This window comes from Plectropomus leopardus, chromosome 7 (genome assembly GCF_026936395.1).
Source record: "Plectropomus leopardus strain MGB_pleo_1.0 chromosome 7, ASM2693639v1, whole genome shotgun sequence".
NCBI classification, from domain to species: Eukaryota; Metazoa; Chordata; class Actinopteri; order Perciformes; family Serranidae; genus Plectropomus; species Plectropomus leopardus.
In genome coordinates this window covers 34,357,920-34,381,072 of record NC_142182.1, presented here as the reverse complement: position 1 = coordinate 34,381,072, position 23,153 = coordinate 34,357,920, and the positions used below count along the sequence as shown (strand labels likewise).

Here is a 23,153-nt window from a genome sequence, read left to right as displayed (position 1 = left end):
CAATTCAAATCATTAATAAGTCAAAGGCTTTCGCCTTCACCCTTATCACTTCCTCCATACATTCCATAAATTGATTAATCATTGCTCCGCCAGAACACAGCAATCAGCGGACAGCATTATGAAGCAGAACTAACCCTTGCTATTGAAAGTTCACCAGGATTACTGAGAACAAGCTGTCTTATTATAAGTGGATTGCATGGTATTATTTCACTTAACAGACCGTTAATCAAGCGGTTGCTGATCCAGTTAAAAAAAAAAGGCACCAAACCCCCGCTTGAAATTCAGAGCCACTCACAGTTACACTGACTTTTTTTCAGTTACATTTAAAAATGAACCTTGCCACTGTGACCCAGTCTCTGGACTGCAGGCTGTGTTCCTGGGCGACACACTCCGTCCTAATGCAATTTGAGGGTATGGAGGCTGACAGAAATTATGAATCTTGCCCTTGTCGCGGAAAGGGAGAGAGCAGCTCCTCTTACACTAAAAATATCCAGCGAAGTAGAGCGTCCTCCAGCAGCATCGTTTCAAGCACAGCTAGAGCAGAAGCAGTGCAATAAATGTAACAGTTTCTTCCTAATAGTTAAAGACAATGACATTCACTAATACCTACACCTATATTAGAGCAGGTTAAAATGCATTCTATTAATTCCCAAATGATAATTATTGAGGATTAAATTGCAAATCCTTCAGTAAATTGTGTAATTACATTGAATATACTCGGCTGGCTAAAATTACTACTGTGATATTATTGGTTAAGATTGGTCTCAAAATGTCTTACAACAGTCATTCAGTATGCAGCATCCCTCATCCCTCATTTCAAGAGGTAAAGAATGAGCTTCCTAATAGATGGAGACAGAAACAGCTACTAGAGGAGGGGAGCTCCACCCAGCAGCTGCACTCAGTCCACCAATGAAGTAGTCCTTCAGTCGCTCAGTCCATCCACTCAGTCAGTCCCACTGATTGCAGGGGGGTTGACCTGGCGTCTCAGTCAGTCACTCAGTGGGAGTAGTTCCTGGTGGCTCAGACAGATGCTGCCCAAACATGTTTCTCTGATTACATATGGATGCAGATCAGCGCTCAACAACAAAAGACTCAGCCCACGATGATTGCATTATCATTATCAACCACATTTTGAGCCATAAATCTCTCAGAGCATTTACAGTGTGAGGCCTCTGGTCCACTAGCCTACATCTGGTTTTGGACTGATAACTGTGCCAGACGAAATGATGTAATGATTTGAAACAGGGAACATGTTTGAAGGAAACAGTCTGGCCTTCAAAACTAATTTGATACTAAAGAATAGTTTGCTAAATATATTTAAAGAAGGGTTGCACCTTGTATTTATTATAGGCTAAAATATTAGTTAAACAACTGGCTTCTTTAAAAATAGTAAAATGTATATTCCACCATTAACCCTTAGGGCCCACTTTAATATTACACATACTCATATCACTCTGCGCACAAAACGTGCTTTTCAAAATCAAGCTTCCTAAAATTATAAAATTATAAATTATTATTATTTTCTACTTTTATTAAGTTAATTTTTAGCCATCATCAATCCCAACCATGTATATCAAACAGTCAATAATTTTCAGAATTTTAACCCTTAAAATGTCAGGTTTTTGTCATGATGTCACAGTGTTTTTAGATGAAAAAAAACAACACAAAAAAGGGAATTATTTTCAATATACTACATGTTAAGTAGATTATTTTTTTTTGATGAACACAGCCTAGGATATGCCAATGATTAGCAGCAATGTTAATTTTTATACATTATTATTTTTTGTGCAGTATCAAATACTCAAACTCATACCGCTCTCTACACAAAATGCCCTTTTCAAAATCAAAACATCAGTCCTAATCATAAATATCAAATATTAATTTTCAGAATTTTAACCCTATGCAACCATGTTTTTAGATGAAAAGAACACAAAAATGAAACATTTTCAATCTACTACATGACAAGCCTGGGGTATGTCAATGATTAGAAGCAACCCTGATTGTGACAGTGTACCTTGTGGATGTTTTTTCTCCATATGCCAAATATGGTTAAAAATGACATTGTCAGGTGGAAAATAGTACAAATGACAGAATCCAAGGCAAAAGACTAGAATGACACCCAGAAATAATACGTTTATATGATTTGATGGCTGTGGGATCAAAAATTACAGTGTGAATGGGTTTCAGTGGTGCATTTTTGCACTTAACAGTATGAATGTAACCATTTTGTTGACACAACGTATTTTAGACTTATTGTAGGAGCAATCATTACTAAAGTGTACTTCTAAACTGATGAATGTGGATCCCATAAATTAAACCCGTTAAGGGTTAATTTCTCTTTTTGTGAATTTCTACACCTATCACAGAAAACATGTGCATATGTAATTGCTGTATTCACGACTACGTTGAAAACAAAATACCAAACAGCTGTATGTTAAGTGGCTTTAACCACTCAATCTGCACAGGTTTGCCTATTATACACTGTTCACTGGATACCATACGGCTGCTTTGATTTCAGCATACTACAGTATGATCAAGGTGGAAAGCATTTATCCCCCACAATTACATCCAGAATGGAATTTTATATCAGAAAAAGTGCAACAGATTTGAAATTTCTGTTGAATAGTCTATCAAATATTGCACATTTATTACCTCTACACACTTACTGAGCCAAGTTTAACAGGCAAAAAGGAAGCAGTCAGACTGGAACATAAACCTGGACCCAAAAACCATTAGACAACACCCAACTTGGTATTACTGTTCGTGTTACTACATGTACATGTTTTCCAGGTCAGTCAACACACATTTGCATTCTGAGTTGCTGCTCACACAAACACCTCTGTCAGCTCTCACACCAAATGTAAAGCATACACCTGGAACATTAGCTGCATGCAGTGCATTTGAACATTATGGGTTGGTGTACCATAACTGATGTTTCAGGGACCAGAATCCTCACCACAGGCATGCGAATGTCGGCAGTCAGAATGGGCTGTCGTTAACAATGTCTTTGTCAAAGAAAAGGACAGCTTCATTTGAACCATTCTTCACAGGAACCCCAGAGGTGATTGAGTGTTTTGGCACTCCTGCACACTGTGCATGATTTATTCAGCCTTCTCCTCCTTCTCTCAGATGCATTTTGAACCTACAGACGTGCAGGTCTTTTGCAAAACGACAAACCAACCTGGAAGCAAGCGTCTGCCCGTCATCTGAGCAGCGACCTGTATGCAATCAGTGCAATCAGCTCCTTTATGCATACGCTCTGATCAAAACAAATCACAAGAGGAGATATGATGGAGTGTGGTGACTGCACATTCTCCTGTATTTACTGAGGTGATGACACTATTTTGACGACCACATTTTCATTTCTATGGCTTGTTTTTCTTTTTCATAATTTTTCCTTCCATGCTCCTATCTTCTGAAGTGATTCTTTCTCTTTTTAATACCTTTAAAATTTCAACCGTTCCACAAATAATCAGTGTTTTATAAAACTTCATAGACAAGCACAACATTTCCACTTACCATTAAGCAGCTGTAGTGAATATTTCTGAATTGTGTATGTATTTTTAATGACTGATTCTAATTCAGCATCACTACATCCTCATGGACCCTTGATCTAATTTTCTGGCAGGTGAGATGCTGGGTGATAGCAGTTAAAGACTGTTGACCTCTCCTTCACTCACAGATTGTGCATTAAAGGCAGCACTTGTGAAATGTGTTGCTGTGGATGAACAGTGAATAAAAAGGACAGAGCTAATAGACTGAGAGCGTAATATATACTGACACCAACAGTTGGTTTGCTCTGGTCAGAATCAGGGACCAATTTGTTATAGTCAGTATGTTTATATGATGTTGGAAAAGTCAAATTATTGTGTTAGTCCAACTAAAACTGGACTTTTAAAAAATATGTAAACATTAAAATTAGACTAAATAGAATTTCTCAAAATCAAACTAACACACCCAGATAATGCGATTGGAAATCAAGCTATTCCATAATGTAAACACGTTGGTTGGATCTAAACTGGACTCAGCATTCTCTGTGTGCTCCTTGTCGCAGTGCCAGCCTCCCTCTGTGGTTAAAGACAGGGACTGTTCGTTACTCATGAAGCAGGAAGGGGTGCTGCAAAATAGGTCAGGCAGTTTAAAAAAAGGTGAGCACTGAGGAGGGACTTGTGTTTTTAATTTTGGCTTAGGGGAGGGACATACAACTTGAAAAGGTAGTATTTTATAATTTAAATAAAAAAGTCACACCCCAGCTACCTCCCTCCTCTGATAAATAAAGTACAGTCCCACAACACCGGCACAGGAACTAAGTGATGTACTGCTGTGGGCAGGCCGACCATAAAAAATGTTTTAGCCACCTTGAAAAATTTAAATTCCAGTTTAAGAGAACGCTATATTTAATTTTTTTTAAAAATAGTGAATATTTTGAATGACGGACCGTGGTATCTATTTTACTGTCAGCTAACACTCACATCTAACTGTCGACCGGAAGCTTCAAGTCCATCGCAAAAACATCAACACTTCCAACCTGAGACAAGCTAGGTCCTTCAAAATAAAAGCATCATGGGTTCTGCTTTGATTTATTTAATTATAACAATACTTTTTAAATTTTCATTTTAAAAGTACTTATTCAACTTCCTTATGACTGTATTTTATCAAATGTCATTACAACAGTAGTGTGTTCAACTTTATTATTTGAAAGTAGCTACTTTAATTAAACTTCACGGCACTTTATATAACTTTATTGTAACTGCAGTTCATTCAGTTCATTTTTTTAAATTATAGTAGCTAACATTAGTTTAAAGGACATTTAAATAATATAGTGATATATGTTGTGTATCAAGTTATAGCCTTAAAATGTTTTGATTTTTTTTTTTACCATATTGTCAAGCCCTACACTCTGGGGTTAAATTCAACCACACTAAACTAGGCAGGTGTGAAAAGTAGCAGCAATTTACTTCTCTAAAGTACACAAAACAGAATATGTTTTAGTAGATTGCCAAATCAAACCAGATCAAAGACAGTGTCCTCCAATAAATTCTGTCAGCCATGTCGCTCTAACAAACAGGGAGACTCCCAGTAATCCGCCTTCTGTTTCTCCTCTCTGCTGCACTACACAACATGATAGTGGGACTCTGTGCCAGCATATAGTATGACATCACTGAAATGCAATTTTATCAAATGCAGACAGACAGGCACAGGGAGATTAAGGAGTATCAAGAAAAGACTGCGCAGATGTGACAGTAATTAGTGCACGAATATGTAAATACAAGGCAGACGAAGAAAAGGCTCATGAACTCATTGCATCACAATTACAAAAGGTCACAGTTAAGATGCCAACACTGCTCTCTGTATCTCAATGTCAATCTGTCTCCCTGCGCCATTCAACAAAACCAAACCAATGGAGCTTGCCACACATTACCTCCTTGTACAACGGGAGTTTGATGAAAAGTGAAAAATGAACACAACCTTTTATGAACATAACATGTGGGAGTAAATGTCTGAGATTGTAGCACAAGTAAACACAGTACAATAGGTACAAGGTGAAGGGAGTGTGGGAGTTTGCGTGCATAACACCACACATATACACAAACCAAAACAGGTTTCATTGACTTCAATATTCCAAATGGATCATCCTGCAGTGGGTTGTAAGCAGGAGCATTAGACAGCACACCTCAGGCTCCCACGATCAGTGCATTCTGCCTAAAGTGTCACGTCCTATAAATCAGGCGACTCCAATCTCCAGTCTGCACTGCCTCCCCAGCACTGAGCCTCTCTCTCTCTCTCTCTCTCTCTCTCTCTCTCTCTCATACTTGAGTTAGCTGACTGCCTACTACCACTTGCATGCTGATTACAGTATCAAGAGCAGTGGAACGGAACATACACTGGCTTCTCTCCAAAGCGTGATACACAGAGGGACTCTATCAGCATTTTTTATCCTCTGGCATGCTGTAAAGGAGGAAACCTGACACACAAAGGCAGAGATTCACTGTTCTGGCTCTTTAAGCACAACCAAACATTTAGCTAAGAACACCAGACATATCAGTGTAATCGTGAGGTGCAGTTTCTGTAACACTCTTCTGCACAGTGTACGGTGTTATCATCTTGGTAAGCTTAGCGGAGCATTAGCACTTACCAACATGGTAATGTATAACCACATCAAGTGGTCTCTGTGACAATAAAATCCACTGTTGATGGTGAGTGAAACCAAGTTGTTGCATGAGACGAGGTTCAGGGAGAGGCCATGTTGTTGGCCCATTGTTTCCACATCAGCAACTCTGCCCACGGTTGCCATGGCTGCTGCTGTGCCCACCTTTTCCTGGACATATAAGGCCGGACAGCAGCAGCAGCAGCCACGTCCACTCTGCCCTCAGGTTGGTTGTTGCAACTGCTTCCAGGGTCATCTGGACGGAGGGTGTGCTCTGCAGCGCTTTCAGCTAAAGTCAGCTTTTAAATGTCAAGCAGACAAGGTCAGAGAAGGAGCTTTCACAATGTTAAAGTCTGCTTTATCTGTGATTATAGAGTCCCAGCAGCATCCAAGAGGCCTCTCAGCTATCCTGACATAAGTACATGGAAATTTCAGCAGAAAAAAAACCTGAGATTGAGGAAGCTGACTTGATTTGCTTTGATAGAGCGTTTCTGAAAAATGAAAATACCTTTATGTGAAAGTATCAAGTCAGTTTAGCTGCTTTGTTGAAGGTACTGCAGAGAAACAAAATGTAACATTTTGTGTGTAGCCGCACTGTGAGAATGAGAAACTGTGATATCGTCTACGGGCGCATTGATCCCCACAGTGTGGTGAAGAAGATATACAAAGACGAGCAGACACAAAATGTACAGAGAAAGCACTTAAGCAAAAAACTTTCTCCCTTCACATAATTAACCAAACAGCTTTCTAGAGTGTGCTCACTCTCTCAAAATGATGAATGATTGGTCAACATTAAGAGCGAACAATAAAATTTGAAAGCAAACTGTGTGAGCCCAAAGCAAATGAAAAAAAAAAAACATTATTCAGTTAACTTGGGAGTACATTCCAAGCGCACTATCATTGTGCAGCTTTGTTTTTCTCTCAGTGAAGACTAAAAGCACTGGAGAGTCAAATGTTTAAATTGGCTGGAGAAGGCGTATACAACAACTTTTCCTCAGACAAATACTGTACACTTCAGAAAGTTCCTCAAGCGGAGGCTGTGTGCAGGAGGCCGGCCGACAAATTGGAAGTCTGTTTTTTTTTTGTTTTCAAGAATGTTTCAAAGACATTCGTATGCTTTAACAAGATCGTTTTTCTGGCACTGCAGCAATCCCCCAGTGAGAAGAGGTGCTATAGACACAAATGCATTTCACACTTGTGCTTGCCATTTTCTATAGGAATATCCATTTAAGAAAAGAGAAAATTTCAGGGTTTTAAATACCATAAAAATATAAATAGTAATGGCCAAGACTGGATTGCAGGGCTGTAATTACCTATTTAACATTTGGGTAAAAATGTATATTCTACACCTTCAGTGACACCACCCTTGAGGGGGGTCTGGGTGGAAGCCCTCCAGGAGAAATTTTCAGAAACTTAGCATTAAATAAGCATTTTATAGCATTGTTAAAAAAAAAATACTTAAACATTTTGATGGCTGAGTACCATTTAGAGAGCCAGCAAATGACGGCCGCATAGGAAAAGTGTGCATACTATGACTTTTTAAGTACATTATACTATGAGTTTTTATGATTTTCTTAAGACATACAAACACTTTACAAATAAAAACAGCTAAGAGTGATTTAGCCTTCATAACACTTGTACAGCATTCTAGTTTTCCACTTTTTAATCCATTGACATTAATGAAACAGTGAGACAGAACTGTGTTGGACATTGATTATACCCACAGCACAGCAGTCCAACAGTACTGTACTTCTGCTGGGGTGCGACAACATCACTTGCACAAGCAACACACAGAACTGAAGTACACTGTAATACTAGAACCGGTACTAATAGCAATTTGTTAAAGCCTCTGGTTACCCAAATCACCAAAAACATTATTAATATGTAATTTAGGGTCTTACATGTATAACATCAAAAATGATCAGACGTTAGCCTCAATACAAATTTGAAATATTATTGTTTTAGTTTTTTCAGTTTCCTGAAGCTGGGTTGATTTGGGTGTGGTTATCCCCGATATCAATATCAATATCATGTAAAGGATAAAGGCCATCAAAAAATCAAAGGCAGGTGTCAGTTGATACTAACAAGCCAAACTGACAACATCAACAATCTTTCAATAGGGTGCATTCAGAAGCTTACTCTGAGTGCCAGAGCGAACTCTGGCAGATACTGTACCGTTCGTAACTCCGGAGCGCTGTTGGACTGTAGCGTTCGGTTATTCAGCGTACTACACTGTGGGAGTATCAGAGCAACTCTGGGCACTCTGTGAGGAAAGAATGAGCAGCAAAGGGCTGAACAGAGTTAATGTGTGACGAACGTAAACGTTGGTTAATTCATGGAGAAACTGAACGCTCCACGGCTTCAAACAACAGCTCATTTTAGTGCAGAGCATCAGATTGGATTTAGGAACGCAGCCAGAGTCAGAGGGATGAACAGATAGAGCTGTACCACACCGACTCTGTTTTGCTCCATGGCTGCTGTCGTGGAAATGGGAGACAGCTGACAGAGGCGGGATCCAAGGATGTGTCAATCAAAACGTAATCTGCCATGCCCACACAGTCTGGAGAAATGCTATTATCCTCAAAATGAGCTGTTTTCAACAAGGTTTTCTAACAGTTGGGAACATTTATTTTCACATTTTTGTAGATACTTAATGAGACACTCAACTTTGATATGATATGTGCATTCTTATTTCAAGCCACATTCCCAAAGGATTTAAGTTTATTTATGATCATGATTACATTTTCTAATAATTATTTCTGACAGTGGTGCATGGTTGCATGTCCTAACATAGCACATTTATTTTCTTCATATTTTCATCAATATAAAGGGACATTTTGTACATATTTGAATATGCTCCAAAAGAGTGAGCATCATGTCTTTCTAAGAAAGCTTTCTCAAATATTGAAAGGAGGAGAAATAGTTCAAAGAAACATAGCTATAACCTCCCGATTCTGCCATACGAGTATACATTTACTTTATACTCCACTTTGTTATTTTTGCGTTTCCAAAAGAAGTTGAGAGAAACAAAATATGAATAATTACTTACATAATTTAAAATATGATTCCTGGTTTCAGAGTATACTCAAAGAAAGTGCATGAAAAAGTGGCAAATCACAGTAACAAAAGCTCTTGTATTCAGTTACTTTTCCACCCCTAGGGTCTGGTGAGGACATGTGAAACATATGATATAGCACCAAGTGATAAACTAGATTGTCAAAACAGGGACCACCACCCCACCCCGTAACTACGCCCAAGTGTTTCTGATTACTAGAAACAAACATCTCTGGCTTAAATCTGCCTCATAAACATCTGGTCAACTAACCACCCACCCACACTCAGCATGGATATTCTCAGCATATTGTGCAACAGGGTCAAACTGACGAGAACCACGCTGTCTACTCTAAATCCTTTCTGTGCACGCTTACAGCTCAGAGCCGGGGGACGGACAGGAAACATAGCGATACACCTCTTGGACCTGGACCCATACTGAGATAGAAGAACCACACGATACAGAGTGGAGCATGTAAGGGATGCTGCCATGCTTAGTTAAGGACTCGCAGGCTCACTATTTCATGCTCCACATCTGCTGGTTACCATGGAAACCTCAGTTTTGGGGCAATTCCCAGGTCAGGTGGCTTCTGTCAGCTCTGAAGAAAAAAAAAGGGGAAAAAAAAGTGGGGCTTTTTTCGCAGTGCAGTTTGAAAAAGAAAACCAATGACTGATGAAACAGCTCTGGCTTTCATTAGTGGTTCTTAAGATGGTCACTAAAGTTTCTTCAATGGCGACATACACTCAGTGCTTACAGAGACAAGCTGTCACTGCCGCACAGCAACTGAAGTGTGCCTCAATCACTTGTGCTGAACTTGCTCAGTACTTTCTCACAAGGCGAGATGAAAAGACTAAGTTTTCAAGGATTTCAGTGGATATTATACAACTGAAAATACAAAATAAAAACATGGCAGCAACTGGAGGGGCATTGTGCAAGACTGACACTATTATTACTGCTGAATCACAGCATTTGTGACTCAGCAAAATACATGCTACAAAACCAAAAGAAAAAAAAGCAAAAAGAGTCCTCTCCCGTACAAAGTCATGCTCTATTCTAAAATACAGTCACTACTTTTACAGTTTCACTCGGTGGGTTTTCATTACAGATTTGAGCAAAAATTGAATGATATTCTGGAAATGTCAATAAAACACAATTGCGAGATGACTGCATTTCCATTGAGTGATGTTATTCAACTTCTCCTCTCCCAATAACATTCCAAGAAGCATGGCAATGGGTTTTTAAAACATTAGCAAGTTTATATCTATCGCAGCCACCGCACTAGCCCTAATTATTTCCAATCCAAGGCCATGAAGGCGTGTTATGCAAGCGATAATGGAAAGGTAAGCCCCTTATACGTGGGAGCGGCCACAAGAGTGATTTCTGGGAGGTGATGATCCAAGATTTCACAGAGGAATTGTGGATTCAAAACTTCTGGATGATTGGCTCAACTTTTGAAGAGTTATGCAATGCAGTAACATCACTTGTTGAGCCAGTTCCTACGAACAAGTGTATAGCCATAGGATCATGTGACCTATAAAAGCCAAAAGAGTGTTTCCATTGCAGTTTTGCGAAATTGCCTGAAATGCCACCTCATGCAAGCGTAAAAACTTTTCTGCCACAAATGGACATTTTTTCGAAATTGATGTGTTTCCATTAGGTGTATTTTATATTCGCAGTTTCAATGTGCTGCAGTTTTGTTAAGATAGACTTAAGGAGAGAGTCATCTGTTTCTCATCGGTGTTTCACATTGTTTATGCTTCATCTGTGCAAAAACAATAATTTGCAGAAAGCAGGATTTGCTATTTACTAAATGTGAGAGTGTGAACCACAATAAATGGATCAAGAACTTAGAAAAGAATGGCTGTATATCAAATGGGCTTTACAATTACAAGCTGGTCATTATGACAGCATGGGTGCAGTTGAATACTCCAGTGTGGGTTTCATACAAACAGAAGCAGCGGGAGCCGATCATTAGGAGCTTGCGTCTGCAGGGCCGGGTCCCAGTGGCTCAGCCGGAGCCTGTGTGAGAGGTTCTCCGTCTCACTGGGGAAGTCCAGAGGAAACATGCCGCAGGCCAAGCGCTCCCCAGTTCCCCTCTCTTTAACCTGATTACTGTAATGAGCTTAGAGACTGTTGGATGCACAACATCTAATGTGGATGCAGACAAACACACTGCGCTCACTCCCTCTCTGCACTCTCGCTGGCTGCTGAATGCAAAAAGGCATCATCAGACTCAAACCCGGCAGAGCTAGATGGCTCATTGACCAGAGACATCGTTAGGGTAATGGACGACAACAGGTAATTGCAATTTTGGTCAAAGGTGAAGTAGGTTTAAAGGGTAGCACAGAGAATAGTTGTCCAAATGCCAATTAAATGATGCAAGCTAAAAAATAATTACAGGTGAAATTTGTGCATAAAGACATCCACAGTTACCCATCACTTCTCTTGAAGTAAATACTTTCAACCCTCAGACCTTGACTTAAGTACTACACATTCCACAGCCAATTCACTTCACACTGTGCTTCCTGCAAACAAGTGAGAAATGCTTAAATCAAGGTGAGTCCAACTTTAGTCACTATTACAAATAGATTCTGACTCTGTGTCTGCATACTAAAAAAGGCTGCAGACATATTACTAAGTCATATAAACTTGACAGAAACAATTTTGACTGAGAAAAGCTGTAGGGGTGTAATGATTCATTGATGTGGATTGATACATGGATCAATGAGCAACCATCCTGTATCATCGATGCAAAGTGAAAACCTTCCATATCATCCTCTTTCAGAGGCGCCTTTATTTTGAAATTCTGTGTCACTGTCACACAGCGTAAAGCAGATGATGACAATCAACCAGGAGAAAGACAATGAGGAGGATGGTTTTTTGCTCGGGAATAAATCATCAGTGTGTGTGGATTTTTTTTGTGTCATATGTAAACAAAAGCTGCACATGGGGATCAACACGTCCTTGCCGGGCATCTCACTTCACTAACTTCTTGCTACTACAACAACATTAGCTGCTCTGTTTCAAGACATGCATGCAGACTGAAATTCAACTGTGCAGTTCTGTTGGGATATGCAGTGACTTAAACCAACAATAAGTAAGAAATAACCTAAATAATGCATGTAATTCGTTAAGCTCAGAGTAGAGGAAAAGTCCTTTAGCCACAAAGCTAATCTGTCCAATGCAAAATGTCATAGGCTTATGCTAATAACATTAGCATGTTGTATATGAGGGTAAAATGTGGGGTAAAAAGGGTAAAAAGACAATTGTTTGTCTATGAACATTGACAGTTATTTTTGAAGTGAGTTTTACCAACCCATATTTGATGGATGTTTGGAGAAGTTTCTTTAGGGCTAGAAGTTTTGGGAAAAAGATCATGGTTTGCGTTTTAGACAGGGTTTTCTGAAAGAATGAACCAGCTTTGCTTTTTACAGATATGTATATGTTATTTTTATCTTTTTAAAGCCAAAAGCAAAAAACAAAGGGGCGGCAGCTTCTTCTGTAACAGATTGCATTAAATGAGCAGATAATATCGGCTCATATTGATTGCACGCCCCTAAATCAATGTAATCAAAATCACACCGTGGCAGACTTTGTGATATCCGAAAATATGGTATGATTGTCCAAAGAATCAATATACCATCGTATTGTGATGAAACCAGAAATGTACACCTCTACAACTCTGTCTATTTAGTCCATCAATAGTTGGTTGGCTTCTAAAGAAATCTGACAAACTGACGACTGAGACACCAAGATGTCCCAAACGCCTCATGCTGTGAGGAGATAAGTAAAGTTTAAGTTCAAGAAAAGTTCTGTGCATTTTGTAGTTACACATAGACGGGACGATGTACATCACTGTCTGTATGATATAGTACTACATGATTTTCCAGTTAAAACCGCCACCTGGGGACGCACAAGTCTGATCAACCCTAAACATCCATAGACATCCTGCCAGGCTGCTGCAGATGTTACTCACTCAAGAGTATCAAGAAAGTGCATGTTTTCTGGAGTGACATGGGAGTAACTCTGCCAAACACCATGTGTGCGGCTGTTGTTATAATAGATCTCCGGCTGCCAGGTGCAGCTCTAAATTAAGATTGATAGTCGGTTGTGTATGTTGATCAAACACCAGCGTTTGCATTTAGTCATTACATTACAATGTGACAACCAGATTCTCTCAGGCTGCAGGCTTAACAAATGTCAAGATGGCCAGGTTATTAGGGTGCAAACAACAGCTTTTAAGTTCCTCTCCTGGCAGTGATTAAACCCCTAAAAACACATCTGTATTCATCAAGAATTGCAAGTTTTGAACTTTTTTCGATGAAAAAATTCCCTTCATGCTTCAGAACAGCTTAGAAATCACCCTACACCTTTACATCATTTAGTATGCACAAATCTATGAATATGCAAACTAGTTCCTATCCCTGTCTCTATCTCCATCCACCCCTGAGCCACTCACCTGCAGCTCTTTATCAAACAGCTACATAATATGTTGCTTATTTTAGATAAAACTTGTTCTTGATCTCTAGCTCTGACGAACTGAAGTAAAATTGAGACTTAGCTTGCAAAATACCAATTCGTAGCTACACTTGACCTTGTCTCCGACCTGCAACGCTATGCAAATGATATGGAAGATGGAGGGGTTGGTTCCTGAGGATTGTAACTTGTGAAACCCTTGAGGTCAGAATTTGTGTTTTTGTTGTTGGCTCACTATAGTTCCATGGCAAAAATATTCAACCATAGTGTTGACTGCTTATTTTACTCAAAATATGTCTTGTGTCATTTAAACACACCATATGGTGATGTTAACAAGGATAAAAATTTGAATGTAAATGTAGGGGGCTTTAAAGAAACAAAGAAAAAAACCTGCAAAGTATGCATAGTTCAGATGCATTGAGTGATGCACCTGGACAAACTGCTTTTTCATGAGTTTGCTGGGAAATAAGTGACACTGGCAAATTCATCTTAGGCTCTAAATTAGAATTTACATATTTTTAACAAATACTCTGTTATTTCTACAGGCTAAATTGTTTCAGATTTCACGTTTATTATTGAATTTGTATAATTAATATCCAAAGGACCTGCAGCTAATTTAATAATCATGTAGTCATTCTGAGAAAACTTAATTAAAAGTGTACATATTTAATTGCAAAGCTTCAGTAAAAACACATTAAGACACAAAACCAAGAAGAAACGAAGAGTGCAGGCTCAAGGCAATACCATTCATTTCCAGAGTTTTACTATGCAGGACAGTTTTGCAAAGTGAGGATATCATAAACAGCAGTGTGGGAGGTCCTATGCAATCACTGTAGCACATTTTCACTCTCATTCATACTAAGTAACCTGAGTACCAAGGATTTTACAGAATTTGTTTAAAAGATCAACAAATAAACAGCATCAACAACCCTCTGGAAACCTGAGCAAGGTATTTGGATGGTTTAATGACCAAAATATACTTGACAGGGGCAGATATTTTCCTCCCTACAATCCGAGTGTAATGAAGTCTTTTAACCTGCCTGTCAAAGACAAAGTCCTTGGTGAAGGACGAGGTGAAAGCGAGAACAGTTCTCCAACTAACAGAAACTGTGAGATTATCTTGTCCTTAAAGAAAATAAACTTCTGTTGCTCACACTGTGCCTTAGAACACTTAGGGCCTGCTTCAATATTACACACACAAAATGCATTTTTTCTAAATCAAGCTTTAAAAAATATTATACATCAATGTTATTTTCTACCTTCATCTAGTTATTTTTTTCACCAACATCAGGCCTAATCATGAATATCAAATATTTATTCATATTCAGAATTTTAACTCCTTTAAAGCCAGGTTTTTATCATGATGCCACTATATTTTTAGATGGGAAAAATACACAAAAATTGAATTATTTTTATAGCAGCCTTTTTAAAATTATCACAGCCTGGGATATGTCAATTATTAGGAGCACCAATGATTTTTAACACATCACTTTTTGTGCAGCGTCAAATACTCACTCTCATACTGCTCTCCACACAAAATGTGCTTTTCAAAATCAAGCTATATAAAATTATACATTAATATTATTCAGTACTTTCACTGAGTTTATTTTTTTTAACCAACATCACTCCTAATCATACATCAAATTTTCATTAATTTTCATTAATAATTTTAACCCTTTTAAAGGCAGGTTTTTGTCATGATGACACTATGTTTTTGGATGAAAAAACATCCACAAAAAAATAATTATTTTCAATATACTACATGCAAAATTAGATTTTTTTATTACCACAGCCTGGGATATGTCAGTGATTTACAGCAACATTGATTGTGACAGTGCAGTTTGTGGAAATAGCATGTATTTTCTCCATATGCCAGATATGGTAAAAATGACATCATCAGGTGGAAAATAGTAAAATGTACAAATTCCAAAGCAAAAGCCCAGAATGACACCCTGAAATAATACAATGCATGGTTTTTTTGGGGTTTTTTTTTTTGCTTTGATGGCTGTGGGATCAAAATTGCAGTTTGAATGGGTTGCAATAGTGCATTTTTTACACGTCACAGTATGAATTTTGTCAATTTTGTTAACACAGTGTATTTTAGACTTTTCTTGGAGCTGAGCTGGAAATTCCAAGAATAAACAAAAATACACAATCTAGCCGAAATGGATGCCATTTATACATGAGCACAGCCAAAATTATCAAAACATGAAGAATGAAAAGTGTGAAAATACGCCAAACAGCCCCTAAGGATTAAAAATACATGCAACTCCAACAACTCAGACAGCCCTGATTTGGGCTTTATGAAGATACACGTGGTACCTCCTGAAGGGGTCATCAGGGGAAGATAACTGGCGCTAAAAAGCAAAAAAAAAAAAGAATTTCTTAAAGACCAATTCCAATTTGGAAAAAAATCCACAAATCTCTCATCAGTGCTCCATGCCTTGAATCACACCACTCACTACACCACAGAGTTGAAGGTCTACTCTCCTTCATCCTCCAAAAGAAGAACAGAATTTCCCAAAGTGGCACAAAAACACTATCCATTTAGAGTTTGTGTGCCTGATGTCGTAACACAAAATTAAGCCCGGAGCCAACATGTGGCATTGCATCTCGAGGTTAGTGAAACTCAAGGCCATTAGAGAAAAAGGCAAGCTTTTCTCTGTGTTGAGTCACCTGAAATCCACTCAGAGACTGTTAAGGACTCATATCCTGAAGGGATGAAAAGGATCCCTGATGCATGGTGCAGACTCCACAAAGCAGTGATGTTTGCAGAAAAAGACATTCTAACTCTGAGATCATGACTCCAGAGGGTAACAAAGGACTATTACTTGCTGTCAAATTACACTTTGCATCACAGTATCCACTTAAAGCACAATGTTTCCTTAATTATCACACTTGCATCTATAATGGATACACCTCTAAGACTTGTAGACACAATCCTCTCTGTTGGAGACATATCTTATCTACCTGCCGCAATTGTCATGCTAATCTCAGTTTCCTTTCTCATGTCATGTCCACAGGAGAACAGGCTCAATTGTAAGACACTGCAGCATTGCAAAATGACTTGATGTCGCTCTGTGCATGCTAGTTAGCTTTCTCTGACTAATGTTATTCAAACAAAGACATGGAACTATTGGAGAGATAGTCTTAACACTTCTGTCTAAGAACAAACTTTGAACCAGGCTTTGTATATGCTATAGAGAAAACACAGCGTACAAAGAAAATGCTGTGTAATAGAATCTGACAGATGACATTTATAATACAGAGGGTGTACTTTGGAAGAATATATTCTAGTCTATTTTTAAACATGCTGACAGCATGACCCTGGGGACAGCATTATAGGTCAGTTGGTACACTACTTTGGTCCAGATTAAAATATCTCAACAACTGTTGGATGGATATTGAAACCCCAAACCCCCCAGAATTTTTATCTAGCACCATCATTGGGTGAAGATTTTGATGTGGTCAGTCGTTTGGTTTATGACCAAATACCAAGGCCTTGGGCACAGCGCCGGGTTTTAAATTCAATCTGACATCGTGGCAAAACCACTGAATTACAAATTCTACGGCTGTGACGTGATGCCATTGGGTCCAAAAACACTCCTTGACTAAGACTGAAACTCAGTGGACAAATTTTTCCTAGCATCACAGCCCCCACCCCCCATTCCCGCAAAATTACTCTTCTCACCATTGGGATTTGATCCATTGGGTCCAATTACATCTTTAAAATCTAGTAGAGCCACACAATTAAATCAACTGATCCTTATTCATGTTAGCAAAGGGCTAATCTGGTGGTTAGCCACTTAGCTGGCAAGAGTCTCTCGTGTGTTTGGTCTAATGGTGGGTTCCATTTGCACAAGAAAGTTAGAACTTCTGAGATCTCAAATGGCAATTTCAACTGGAACACCCAATAAGTCAGATCTGCGACTTGGAAAGTCTGATAACCTTCACAAACCCCAACTTCATAATCAAAATTGGCTACTTTACATCTCAACAGTTAGTAAAAGCTGTAGTAATATACTGTTTATTAGTCCATCTGTCTTATTTGTGCCTCTTTAAAAGAGTTGTAATGACAGTAGATCTACTGTCAAACTTCTATCTGTGGACATACTGCGACAGTGTTTGTAGGTGCAAAATACAATGTAAAATGTTGTTATCAACTGGTATTGCTAACAACATTTAACCTTGCTATAACTAGTATTGCTAATAACATCTTACTAGAACGCCATCAACTTGGATGTGAAATCATGCCCAGCTCCGACCTCTGACTACTGAGTTTAATGGAACAGAGCATAGGCCCAATAACATAGATCATCCAGATAATTTGTACCTGGGAAGTTGAACTTCACTTCATGCACCACTGAGCAACTTTCATAGGAATGGAAGAGGCATTGCTTCCAACACTGTCTCCAGTTCGCTTTATACATCCATACCGAATACCTGCAAAACTAATGGCATTCCCACAAGTTTCAGCTGTACTTCGAGTTTAGTGCTAGTTAGCAAATGTTAACATGCTAATGTTCTAAATAAAGAGAGTTACCAGGGCAAAAATTACCCCCCATCCCCCAAACAAACATCAGCATGTTAACATGTTGACATTTAGCTCAAGGTTCCCTGTGCCTATGCAAAGCATCACATAGGCATGGCTATTGCTACATATTTTATTTTCATTATCCTCAATATTGCTTCACAAAAAACATCAGTTTCAGATATTGACCTTTGTCAATACAGTATGTTTTTAACTGCTGATTCAAAGGTTTAACTACTTCAGATGACTGAATAAGACTTTGATGTAGACACCTACAAAAGTCTGTTTCATAGCATACTCTCATCATCTGCTCCTGATTTCTGGCTACGCCAAGTTAATTGTTCACTCAGCTGAACAGATTTTCCCACCACAGGCACAGAAAAAAAGACTTTACACGCCATAATATAATTTCATAAACCATGAAACAAGATGTATCGGCAGAATGGTAAATTTTACATTCATGGGGCTGATTTTCACAGTCTGTATACCAGAGGTCATTTCTGGGGCAGTGTATTGCTGATTGCTGTCAGTTATGAGTGACCCAGCTACTGTTTAGCTCAGCAATTTGCAGAGAAGTGTCATGCTTTCTGAGATTTACTAATTGCCTCAATGAATTCTGCCACCATAGCACACAACTCATTAATGCTGACACAGGCTCCTAATTAGTTAAGTGGGGGCACTCTGCCAGCCGATTACTTGAATTCTTATTATTTCTGCTTTTTGAGTAACTACAACAACATTCCATTATCTACACTAAACAACACACTTACACCAACAGCATATTGGGAATAAATTACATTTTCATTGACAGCTTATCATTAATTGAGGTATATAGTGATAGCACAGATCAGAACATGGCAATCAAGGCCAGAGAGCGAGTGTGTGGGTTTGAATTTCAATTAAAGACTGTATCAGGAAATCAAACACAATTTAAAAAAGACTATAAATACCCAAGAAAGTGTTGAGTTGAACATTAGTTACTTCTATGTACTGTTATTCTCATATCAGTTAATGTCCTCATTAAAAACAACAACTGCTTGTCTATTGATCTATTTAAAAGAACATCTGGGCATCATCAAACTATCATTTCATGCAAGTTTTCACCCCTTGAGGATCAATAAATAATGTGATTAATACACAGACCTAGTCTCCTACATGGATTTAATTGGCTCTTTTATCCAAGATCTTGTCTATACAAACTTTTAAGTTCACCTCATGACAGAAAACGTGCTCAGGAGAGGCAAGAACAAAAGAAACAGTGGACAATAAGGCTGACAATCGACCTGAAATTAGAACAAACAACTGATCTGTGATTATCTGTCCGTATTCAAAATTCATAAATGGGGACAAGTTCATGAAGTGCACTGTCACTTGGATCTATTGCATGCAGTAAATTAGGCTTTTGCTGTTCGTTTCACTGACACGAAATGGAGGAAATGAGCATGTTCTGTCACTGTTGGATAGACCAAATGAGAAGTAAGCATTGTGGAATCTCCACCATTGTAAATCACAATAACTGTAAGGCTGTTGTGAGACTCTGTAAAATGCCTTACATTAACATTAAGACAAATCTGAGGAGTCAGCTGTTAGCTTGTAACCCAAGTGAGGCACTGTGAATGAAATGATCAGTTAAACACCATAGTTTAGGATTACAGGCTCCTCAAATTAATTTGAACAAATCATGTGTCAGTTCTCATTCACTCTAACTTATTTCTTTGAAATGGCGACAGCCCCAGTAGAGAACAGTTCGGTTGTAAGTTAGGAGGGAACCCCTTTTAAAAGTAAACCTAGATATATATAAAACAGTTTAGTGGGCTAAAGGTTGAAAGTACACCAGTAAACAAAGCACAGTTCCCAAATTGAGCTGCACATAACTTCAAGACATAAATAATGGAGCCTCTCATAAAAAACTTAAAGCACTTGCAATGTGATGTGCTAGAAGCATGAGAGTACTGAGTTGTCAAATGCCCCAATTGTCTTCAGCGCCCTAACACAGAAAAACACTTCAGGCACTTCATTGCATCTGCTCAAAACTTGATTGGATGAATGAGTCAGAACTGTGATGCTTCAAATGTCCCGCCTGCAGCCTGCCACAGAGGCATACCAAATTATGTTTGTCAAAAGTTATCCATTTTGGCATTTGGTCTTCAAGGCTTTCACTTTACAGCAGACGTTCTCAAAGTCAGGATTCCGATCTGGATCCAGACCAGATGACAGGTCAATCCAGCCCACACTGTAACGGGTGTATGGAGGACCCAGATGCAGTACAGTACACTTCACTGGCAGTTGGTAATAACTTTTATTAAAACCAACACGAATGGAAAACAGGATACAGACTGAGAGTTCGTTCTTCGAGCTGTGAGCCCTAGCAATGTCTCTGGGAATCACACGAAGCGAAGACACGAAGCTTGTACCCACTGTGGCTGGTGACGAGGAAACCCCGTAGCTCCGTGAGCCGACAACACGTGTGTGAGTAGTACGTCCACGGAAACAACAGTACCAGCAGGGATCAGGCAGGAGAATCGTCGAAGCAGAGCAGAGAGGTCTTTACCAGGGAATCCGTCAGATTTCCGGAATGCCGAAACTGAGCACGTGGTCGGGGACAGAAGGCAGGTAGGTTCACGAGGAGTCAGGCAAGGAGAGCAGGTCGGGGACAGGCAGAGTTGGCAACGGATGATCTGTTTGGAGAGTGCTGGAAAGACATGCATGCTGCAGAGGACGATCTGGCAATGTGTGTGTGAACAGGAGTGTCTTAAATACCGGGTTGATTGGTGATGAGCTGCAGCTGTGGGAGAGCAGGCTGCAGCAGTGGGCGTGGCTAGGAGGTAGAGCAGGTCAGAGGAAGGTGAGTGGAAAGTTGCTGGCAGGGAGGGGGAGGAGGAAAATGCAGGAACCATGACAGAACCCCCCCCTCAAGGGACGGCCCATGACGTCCCAAACCAAGGACACCGAAACTGGGCGGGCGGAGGGGGCCAGGAGGAGGCTAGAACTCCTCGGACCCCATGGAAACAACGTCGCCGTCGTCGTTGTCGTCCGAAGACGGAACAACCCTCATCGGGGAGTCGGGACCCCTCGTGCAGGACCCCAAACCAGATGGACCGGGAACTGGAGAAGGAGGAGGAGAAGAGACAGAAGACCCACCTCCAGGAGCGGCACAACAGGGCTGACCAGGATGGTGACGGTGGAAGTCCTCAATCAGCTGGTCGTCCAGGATCTGCCGAGCCGGGACCCAGGACTGCTCCTCCGGGCTGTATCCCTCCCAGTCCACCAGGTATTGCAGACCACGTCCCCGGCGACGAGAGCGAAGAAGGCGCTGAACGGTGTATGCTGGGGCGCCATCGATGAGGAGAGGAGGAGGAGGAGGCCGGGCGGCGGGCTGCAGAGGGCTCTCCCTGACAGGCTTGAGCTTGGAGACGTGGAAGGTCGGGTGAATGCGCATGGAGCGGGGCAGCTTGAGACGGACCGTGACCTCATTCACCACCTTCTCGACCGGGAAGGGACCAACAAACTTGGGAGCCAACTTCCGGGACTCCACCCTCAGGGGAAGATCCTTGGTGGAGAGCCACACTTTCTGTCCCACCTGGTATGGAGGGGCCTGGGAGCGGCGACTGTTGGCTGAGGAGGTGTAATGGGCGGCGGTTTTCAGGAGTGCAGACCGGGCTTGAGACCAGGTGCGGCTGCAGCGGCGGATGAAGTTCTCCACTGACGGGTAAGCAGTCTCTATTTCTTGAGCCGGGAACAGGGGAGGCTGGAAGCCGTACGCACACTGGAACGGCGTGAGTCTGGTGGCAGAACTGACCAAGGAGTTGTGGGCGTATTCCACCCAAAGCAGCTGGGAGGACCAGGAGGCAGGTTGACTGGATGCCATGCAGCGAAGAGTGGTCTCCATCTGCTGGTTCATCCGCTCCGTCTGGCCGTTGGATTGGGGATGATAGCCCGAAGACAGGCTGGTGGATGCTCCCAGCAGGCGGCAGAACTCCTTCCAGAACGCAGACGTAAAACTGGGACCCTCGATCAGACACCACATCAGTAGGCAGGCCGTGCAGACGGAAAACGTGGAGCAGCATCAGTTCTGCGGTCTCCTTGGCGGAAGGGAGCTTGAGCAGAGCAATGAAATGGGCCATCTTGCTAAACCGGTCCACCACCGTCAGGATGGCCGTGTTGCCGTCTGACAGTGGCAGACCGGTGATAAAGTCCAAGGAGAGATGGGACCAGGGGTGATGAGGGACCGGGAGAGGTTTCAGGAGGCCTGCAGGAGCTTGGCGAGGCGTTTTGCTCTAGTTGCAGACCGGGCAGGCATTTACAAAGTCCTTGGTGTCTTGGTCCAGAGTTGCCCACCAAAAGCGTCCCTGCAGGACCTCCCTAGTCCGAGCGACCCCTGGGTGACAGGTCAGACGGGATGTGTGGCCCCACTGCAGAACCTCTGACCTGAATTCTTGTGGCACAAACAGCCGGTTCTGTGGACAGGAACTGGGACCCGGCTGTTCCTCCAGCACTGTCTTGATCCGCTCCTCCAATTCCCAGGTAAGGGCGGCCAGGAGACGGGAAGTTGGGAGAATGCTGTCAGAACGGGAAACCTCCTCATCCTCCCCCACCAGGAACTGCCGGGACAGCGCATCCAGTTTAATGTTCCGGGAACCAGGTCTGTAGGAGAGCGTGAAGAGGAACCGGGCAAAGAACAGGGCCCACCTGGCCTGGCGGGAATTCAGTCTTTTGGCTGACTTGATGTATTCAAGGTTCTTGTGGTCAGTCCAAACCAAAAACGGAACCTGGGTACCCTCCAGCCAGTGACGCCACTCCTCCAACGCCAGCTTAACCGCCAGCAACTCCCGATTCCCAATGTCATAATTACGCTCGGCCGGTGATAGACGTCTGGAGAAGAAGGCACAGGGATGCAACTTCCCGTCTTCGGCCGAGCGTTGGGAAAGGACGGCCCCCACACCAAC

The 23,153-nt window shown here is 41.0% G+C and overlaps 1 protein-coding gene across 4 annotated transcripts in view; it reads right to left on the bottom strand.

The window, feature by feature from the left end:
* Positions 1 to 23,153, bottom strand: part of tln2b (talin 2b) — a 148,467-nt gene that overhangs the window by 97,255 nt on the left and 28,059 nt on the right. Inside the window, exon 1 of one of the 4 annotated variants that reach the window (XM_088080577.1) lies at positions 6,137 to 6,268. The exons of the other annotated variants lie outside the window; for them this stretch is intronic. The gene's annotated coding sequence lies outside the window, so the exon portion shown is untranslated. Of the gene's footprint in view, positions 1 to 6,136; positions 6,269 to 23,153 lie in introns of those variants that run through there. 4 annotated transcript variants of the gene reach the window in all.